Source organism: Xiphias gladius, chromosome 2, assembly GCF_016859285.1.
Source record: "Xiphias gladius isolate SHS-SW01 ecotype Sanya breed wild chromosome 2, ASM1685928v1, whole genome shotgun sequence".
Taxonomy (NCBI): Eukaryota; Metazoa; Chordata; class Actinopteri; order Istiophoriformes; family Xiphiidae; genus Xiphias; species Xiphias gladius.
This window is the reverse complement of record NC_053401.1, coordinates 1,499,549-1,508,520: the sequence shown is the minus strand read 5'-3', so window position 1 is coordinate 1,508,520 and position 8,972 is coordinate 1,499,549.

Sequence of the window (8,972 nt, the reverse complement as noted above, 5' to 3'; positions counted from 1 at the left end):
AAAGGAAAAACTACAAATCCTCGCCAGTGACCACGGCAACGTTTGACCTTCAAGCTTAAACACAACTTAGGACCGAAGTCTCTATTTCATCGTCATTATAATCAACATTATATCATTTGGTCTGTGAAATGTCAGAATTACAAAAATCACAATCACAGGTGATGTCTTCAAAATGTCCAAAATGTCCAAAATCCAAAAGAGACTCACAAGTTACCACCAAGCGAGAAGGACAAAGGAAAAGCACACAACTGGGGAAAGTGCTCGCTGGTCCAAAGCGACAGGGGGACGCGGACCTCGACACGTCCACGACGGACCGTGGGCCTTCAGCCACAGGCAAGACGGAGGCTGAAAGACACCAAAGAGGGGACGGGGCTTTCAGTCCTACTCACCGAGTCTCGAGGCGACGCCCGTCGTCCAGGTCAAACCGACGTCCCGACAGCACCTGTCGCTGCTGGTTCGACAACAATGAAAACATAACGGTTTAGCCGGTGTCTCTACCGGTACCGGAAGCGAGTCAATACGCTCCCGGGGTTCATCCGGGTCGGTCGTCAGGCTCCCGGTAGAGACCGAGGCTGACAACAAGTGGCCGGTCGAACCGCGGCGGCTCCACGCGGCTTCTACTTAACGTGGTGGAGGTTGCCAGGTTCGACCGGTTGGCGCCTACAAACCGCAACCGGGCGCCGTTTCTCCGCTTTGGTGAAACTTGCCACGTTACAAATGAAGGGACTTTTGTTTGACCAATGAATTGTTTCATCGCTTTTTATTGATAAATCCGATGTTATTTTGAATTAATATTATTTACATGAAAAAGGGCAGAACAGAATATTTCCTACTGGATCCGTCGAATCTCCGGAAACAAAACAAATAAACAAAAAGCCTTGAAAACTGCAAACAAACTGAATTTTTAAGATAACAACTGAGTGAGCCTTTTAAATATGTCTCGTCGGCTCTTGTCGCGAAGGCGGAATCACCAACTGGGCGAAGCGGGCGGCTGCCGAGGGGCCCTAGACCCTTCAGGGGCCCCCAAAAGCCCCCAGGTCACTAAATATCATTCGGGTCAACATCATTTGATCATTTGCTAATTTGTTAGAAATGTGCAGCACCAAAGTAACAAGGCCGGATTGAGGACCCAGACCCTGAGGGGCCAGTTGTGCTAAATTATGTGCACCGCTCCAATACAGTGTCAACCCAGGTGGGTCCCTTTCTGGCTCCGGTGTTGCGAGGGGGCCCCGCGCCAAACCCTAGTTTTAAAACCTTTATTATTTTTAGTTTATATTGTCCTCGCGTAGAGCAGGGACCTAAATAAAGTTGTGTCAAATCAAATCACCACAAACTAAAACATACGACGTTGCACCGGGCTTCATTGGACGCAGCAGATGGTGGTTGGGGGGGGGGCCCTCAACAGGTCAATCCGGCCCTGCTCGTCCTCCGTATCAGCACACGCTGTAATGTCCACGAAAACAAAAGGCGTCCCACCCCGTGGCAGCGAGACAGAGCGTGTTCGTGCTTCTTCCCGGCAGCCGCGACATAAGTGGTTTGGTATTAACGCCGCTGCCCAAGGTGAGACGGGGTCAGGACGCGTGTGTGTGCATGAGAGTCGCTGAATATTCATTGATTACAAAGAACGAGTGGTCTGACTCAGACCGGACGAGTGTGTGTGTGTGTGTGTGTGTGTGTGTGTGTGTGTGTGTGTGTGTGTGTGTGTGTGTCCTTCCCGGTAGGAGGCCGTTCATCTCTCTCTCTCTCTCTGTTGAGGGGATTTGTGAATGAAAGGATTGAGATGGTGGCAAAGAGAAGAGGGGACAGATGAAAGTGAGGACGCACACTCACCCACACAAACAGGCATTTTAATAAAACCCATGCAGTATCTCTCACGACCTTTTTGATTCTCTCTTCGTTCTATTTCTGCTCCTTCCCCCTCCCATCTTTCTTCTGGTGCTGTCAGACGAGCCACCGTTCGTTTGATTAGGCAGGTAAAAACGTTTCGGGCAGCGCGGATTTGTTCCAGTAGGTCAGTCCCTCCTCTCCTATCACATTTCAGTTTATTTTGACCGGGCTGAAACATTTCTTTTTCAAATTATTATCGCGTGGGCCTTAAAATTTTACATCTGTTCATGTAAGTGAAGACGTTTCCCGTTGGACGTGATGTTATCATCGTTACTGCCGACTTGTGTTCCCCCACTTATACTAATCAAACACCCCCGGCCGGAAAGGACACGGGGACGTTGCGGTTACGTGCTCGGTGCCTTAAGAGTACGTCTGCACTAGGCCAGTTAAATTTCTCCGTTCCAGGCCTCTGTCCAGACCAAAACCCTCCGGCGCGTGTGAATCCTTTGCGTTTCTCTCTCTTTCCCCCTCTTTGCTTTCATGTTCCCTTTTTGCGTGCTTCCCTCTTCAAGGGGACAGATGAGAGGTACTCAAAAACACCGACCACAATCAGCACTTGATCCTCGACTGACCCCCTGGACTATGATGGCAGTTTATTCTAATCGGATCCAGTTTGTTACAACCAAATCAGGATTTGAGCACGAAGGGTTCACTCTCGACTTTGGCAAGCAGCAGTTTGACAGACACGAAGTCGGCCCACTGGCTTTTTCTGGAGGTTTTCGACTGCATTTCGTGGTCTTCGTAATCCAGGTAGATTATGTCCTATATTACACCATGTCATTTGGTCTTTTGGTCAGGTATTAAGAGCCGATTGTATGTGGGGAGAGGTCGTGACCCCAAAGATGGTGTGTGGGGTCAAAAGTCCAGCTTTCGTCCCCGCAAACCTTTTTGTCATATCGGGACTCGTTTTCCCGTCTGTGCACGGCACGCATTTACGGTAATGACCAACAAAGTGGAAAAGGTGAAGCTCGAAGTGATGCTGGACGTTGGAGAAGCAGAAAACAAGCTGCAGTGTTTGAAGACAAAATGCGGTTTTTATTGAAAGATCTCTATTAGGCACTATAGTTAACGTCGTTATCGTTAAAACACGGGTGAAGCGGCTACCTGGGTCACATGGTACACAGCTGAGGTTCAGAAGAGATGGAAGACGACAAAATACCTGCAGACAACATGGCGCAAAGTACAAAGGTACGGTAAATAAATACTATAACAACAGAAACAATCACATCGGTACAGTAAATGAGGGACTTAAGGTAATAAACGGACATTTAACTTCCATGTCAGACATCAGTTACTAACTTTTACAGTGTGGATCAACTCAGGGGGAAAATAAGCCAGAAAATGGATTAAAAATCCCAACAAATGCCAAAACCACATTTGTAAGAATATAGTGAAAATTTTTGTCACGAAGAAGCAAAATACAGTGTTGAGTTGCTACTGCAGTTCACAGCTTAGCATTATGGCTTTAGATAGAAAGTCCAACATTATTCACCTGGGACAGAAAGACATCAACAGGTCATAAAAACCCACAAAAGTGCCGCGGTGAAGCTACATTTTCTTTGGAGAGGACAAGTGACTCATGGGAGACCCAGAAAAAGGGCGAGATGACGGCTTTTACTCGGTCAATACGGGCGAAACCTTGTTTGTAATTAAATATTAGTGATGTACAGGAAAACAAGAGCAGACAAGTGTGTGTTTCTATCACAAAGGGTTTCTCTCGGTTCTATTGTTTTTTTTTCCCGTAATTGATCTGTCACAGTTTTTGTTTTCAGGAGGGAAGTTTCCATCAAACAGGTTTGTACTTTTAGCACAATAAGAAGGGAACAAGGGAGGAGAGAAGGGAATAAAAAACTGAAGGGAAATGGCATGAGAATAAAAGAATGAAAGAAAGAAAGAAAAAGAGGGGATAAAAGGAAAATGACAGAAAGGGAAAAAGTCGGGAAAAGAGGGAGAAAGAAACAAGGGAAATTAAATAATTAGGGAAGGAAGGAAAAAAGGTAAAGGGCAACGAATAAAGAGGAGAAAAGGTGGGTAAGAAGGGAACAAGGGAGGAGAGAAGGGCATGAAAAAGTGGGGGAAAGTGGAGGATGACTTTCGTTTGATTCCCCTCAGGCACTGACAGTGTTTTCATCAGGTCCCTGCTCCCGTCTCTCTACGTTCACGGAGACTCGGACGTTTCGTTTTCACTCGAGCTGCCGTCTGAGATGCCTCTGGACGTCACATGGTGCCGTAAAATGGACCCGACGACCAGAGTTCAGCACATTTTTCTCCAGAAACCGGTGTTTTGTCGAGAGAACGTTAGTCCAGACAAGGCCAGGGGTCTGCTTGTCCCCCCTGAGGGGTCACTGTCAGAAACAGCTTCCCATGCACAAGCAGCTACCGGCGTAGCTGCTCGGCTCAGCTTCAACTTGCAAGGAACATGAACTGGGTCTTTTTTGTCCAGAGGCGTCTTGTCAGTGCCAGATAATTTAGGCTTTCTCTTCCCTCAGAGGTCCCGTAAATATTTCACTTGTGCGTTTAGTTTTATATAGATACAGCTCTACATGTACGGCGAACTGATTTATTTGTTCATTTCTTAAGAGAATTTTCTATTGTAAAGAGAAAAACTATTGTAAAGACTAAGAATAATGACACTTGGAAACACTGTTTCTGCACATTAAGCCTAAGGAGAAATAAAGACTGTCTTACATTCAGAGTCCAAAAAAACAAACCAAACAAAAAAACAAAAGTCCCGTCCAACTCAAACAGCTGACAAAAAGCAACAACACAAATCCGAGACGCACAAATATGGACACCGGGAGCTGCGCAAACAAAACGCGCTACAGCGGCGTTCACAGCAAAACACGGCGACAAAACGCTGTCCCGCAGCTGAACCCGGGGAGGGAAAGACGCGTTTACAACCGTTGGCAGACGGAGATTCAGCGTCAGACCCGCTGCCTCATTTGCCAGCTGCACCCCATTTGTGCTCGTTTCCCCGCCACTGCCACCGAACAAAAAGCGGCACGCTGGCGTACGGGACATCGGTCGAGGACATTTACGGAGCGCGCTACCCAGCCGCGCAGCGAGCTTTACCGGCTGGGTACCGCTCTCTGATCAGGCACCATTTGTGAAGAGTCTCATCTATTAACGGTTAAAAAAAAATCCTCTACCAATGCTTTATAGATCAGTAATAAGACATCTGGACCATAATCCATAATCCATCATAATCCATCTATAAACTGATTATTAACATTTAGAGCTGCAGGCTTATTCTGGTATAATCATTTATGAACTGACCGGCTGTTTGTCTGCGTGCAAAACTTAAACCAGTCCGAATGTAGCGAGGACGACACAGTAAACGTGACACGTTGGCGTTTTCACGACATCTTGAGATGAAGATAAAGACTCTGCTGCATCAGCGTGTCCTGTTTAAAGCGGACGCTCTGGTAATGACATGGCTGCGCGTTTCTATTCCATGATGAGGAAGTTATAAAGGCGGGTAAACCATCAACGAGCGACCAGGTCCGCAGCGTTAAATGTTAGTGTGACATCAAATAACGGCCCTCGGGTTTCTCGGGTTCTAGGATCCATCAAGCCGGCAGCTGTAGATGTTAATTATCAGTATACAGGTGGATTCTGGCCCAGGCGTCCTGCAGACCGTCTCCAGAGGATCGGGGGTCGGACAGTCCACGGGAGACGGCCTCCACGATCAATTAAAGAGATAAAAAGACAAAGCGTCCTGCTGGAGGAGGATTCTCCACAACCTGGCAACAGAGAAAGGCTTATAAAGGATCTATAAAGCCTTAATAAATGGTTTATTAACCATTAATAATTCTCTTAATATCAGCTTATAAATGGTGCCTCGCCACAAAATGGCACCAGAGACAGTTGCTGAGGCAAAGTTTCGTTTCAACCCAACGTGACTGTCCTGTTAGATTAACAGTATGTGTTTCACCTCTGCATGAGCTAAGTCACAGAGACACAGAGGGACATCATAGTGCATCGATGGCAGAGTAAAGTTACAGGTCGGACCTGTGCTACACCGAGAGAAACAGCTCGTCTCCTGGACGATGGTTCCTCTGCTTTCAGCTGCAAAACGCCGCTGCCGGACAGATGTGAAATACAAACAAACAAACAGACAGAAACCACTGTGATCTGACCTTATTGTTCATCCAAACACCAACAAACGTACAACGAAAGCACTTAAAAGCAGCTGGGTTTTGACCACAAGACAACCGTCAGCGGAGCTCTACCTCTTGTCCTGTCCCGCTACGGAACATGTTGTGTTCTTGTAGGCTAGCCCGGGAGTTAGCCTCAGTCTGGTTCCCTCAGCAGAGGGCCAACGGGATTTTACCAGCGGCTTTTGGATTGTTGCAGAATGCAAGCTCTGGGATTTTTGAAGCCTAAATACAATCGGCAGAAGGAAAAAGCCGATGCTGGGTTATAAACGGACTACACACCGTGACTTCGACGTCAACACCAATAAGCCTCCGACTTGTAATTCGATTTAGCGCTCGCCTCGTCCACAAAAGCTTTTCCTCTTAAAAAGTTAGTAAACGTTTGAAAGAGCGCGAGTATAAACACAACAAGGCTGTTAAGGCGGACTGGTGAGTAGATCAGTCTTCGTGTTCGGCGTAATGACGTTCATGTTCTCGACGACCTCTGTAATCTCCCTTAACCACTTGTTATAGCAGCCGCCATTTTTAAGACCAAAAAAAAAAATAATAATAATTCAAAAGTGGGGAATTTACTGACGTATTTCATGTCGCGGAGTAAAACGTGAAAATGTCTTAAGCTTGTGTTAATCAAAGACGTTATCTCAGGCATCCAACCAAACACCCATTAAAAAAAAAAAAACTTCGGGACGCGGGAACTTATTTCCGGGTTTCAGGGCTCAGTCCTGCATCACTCACTTAGTGGGGATTTTAAACACAAGCCGCCGGTGGTTTTATCGAAGCAAACGGTCCAGAATGAAGCCTACAAGCCGACTCACTTCGGCCACTCCAGACGTTGTCCTGAATGCCTAAGCAGGGTAGAAACCGAGTAGAATCTGATTTTGGCCATCTATAGGGAGCCATGAACCATTTGCACCCTACTTAATTCGCATGGTCTAGATTTTGTCCTCATTACTGTTGAAGGCAACGTTTGAAAGGCCTCGGGGCACCGGCCATGTGTTGTTCTTATCCTGGAGCCGTCACGTTCCCTTCCCCAGTGTTTACCGAGCCTCGGCTCGTCTGTTTAACATTCAGAGATTTTCTGCTGTAGCCCTGCCACAACCCCCCTTTTAATTAGATTCTGAGTCTTGTTTGATGCTTCGGGTCTTTAGAGGCCCGTTGGTCGCTTTCGCTGAAGGTTTTCAGATGGACAAGGTGACGAGTGGACGGTAAAATTCAGCTTTTGAAGACTTTAAAAATACAGGCCTGAACACCAACATGGCTCGCTAAAGTCCTGCTAGATAATGTAGCGATCAAAAGCTGCAGAAATGTCCTTATTATCGAGTCATTTCTCTGTTGAAATTCACCCCTTAGTGTCCAAATCCATGCTCGCAGAAGTCTGCGATTAGTCTCGTACCAAGACATTTTTTTCTCTCAGTCCCCGTCGCCAGGGATACCTTTGCTTTTATTTTTTAGTTTATTTAGTGAAACGGGACGGCCTTTTTAACTTTTTATGATGTATTCAGCCTCATCCCAGTTCCTTTAGGACAATACGAAATACTAAATTTTAGAGCACAACATCTTTTCGCTCCTGTCTGATATTCTACCGTGGCAAATCACTGGGGAAGCTCGTGGCGGAGCTGGATTTATTGACGTCAGAATGATATCTTTGAGGATATTTTCGACTCCTCTACATCAGAATACATAGACGTGCTTTGTTTTTGTTTGTCTTGAGGGGAAAGTTCCCACTGACGTTTGCCGTGGTTCTGTGGTCTGCTCCTGCTGTCTGCAGACACCGTGATGGACGTTAATGAGGAGGCAGTTCGGAGCCCCAGAAGCAACGGGAGCCACCAACGGGCTCTCTGATGAGTCAAGAGTGTATTTGAATCCGTAAATAAATAATAAATCATTAAAATGACCTCCACTCATTGATTTTAAAAAATATCCTCCCATTTAACTTACTGGCTCGTTACTGGGCCCATTTTTACCTCCTTAACTTTTCTGTTTCCCCCATGAAATTCTCTTTTTCTTGTTGTTGACACGCTGGGCTGTGAAGTACCTGAATACATTTACCCAGGTGCTAAATCTAGGAATAACTTGGAGACTTTCTACTATTCTGCACGGCATTTCAAATTGAAAAATTAGTATCAGAAATAAGCGTCACAATGGTTAAACATTTTGAAGAGAAACCCACAGAGCTTCTCAGCCTGACGTGTCACCTACGATGTTGTTGCTGCTGTTTTTCTCTGGTCAACAATATCGCACCCTCCTCGAGTGTAGCCATGGTTTCTGCTCGTGCAAAAGTGGAAGTCAACCATGATGATATTCGGTTTTCAGTCGGGAATGATCAGGCCCTACTCTGCCCCCTAGTGGATAAACGTTTTAATCCACCAGAGGCAACAAAATTACGCAAGCACGTGAGCAATAATGCCGACGTCGCAGCCGTTGTCTATTTGTATATGTTGGTAAAAAGAACAAGTGCGTCTGGGATCTGAGACAGCGGAGGTTACGGCTAAAGAGCTGGAAGGATGAATCTTTGAAGAGAATGTGGGTGGACGTGATGGATATAACGAAGAAAGCAACAGTCACAGTGGCGCATTGTTCGGTGCTTGGTGCTGGTAAAACTTAATGGGAACTGTGGTTTTTACTACTGGGTGGGTCAGATCGCTCCGCCAAAGTGCTACCGCAGACAGACACTCAATTATCACAGAATATGGAAAGTAAAACCCGAAGGAACACATTTCACGTTTTGAGAAAGGCTAGTTAAAGAAACCCTCGATGAAAGACTTCATCGAGTCACACAAGCAAGAGGAATGGAAGCTACCGCGAAGGTGACGACTTCGGCTCCCTATTTAGACACATTTATGGCTACTGGGACTCAAAGGGAAAACTACATGAATAGAAGAGCTACAGTTAAGACCTCAGTAAAGAGCGGCTGAGTTCCACGTGCCA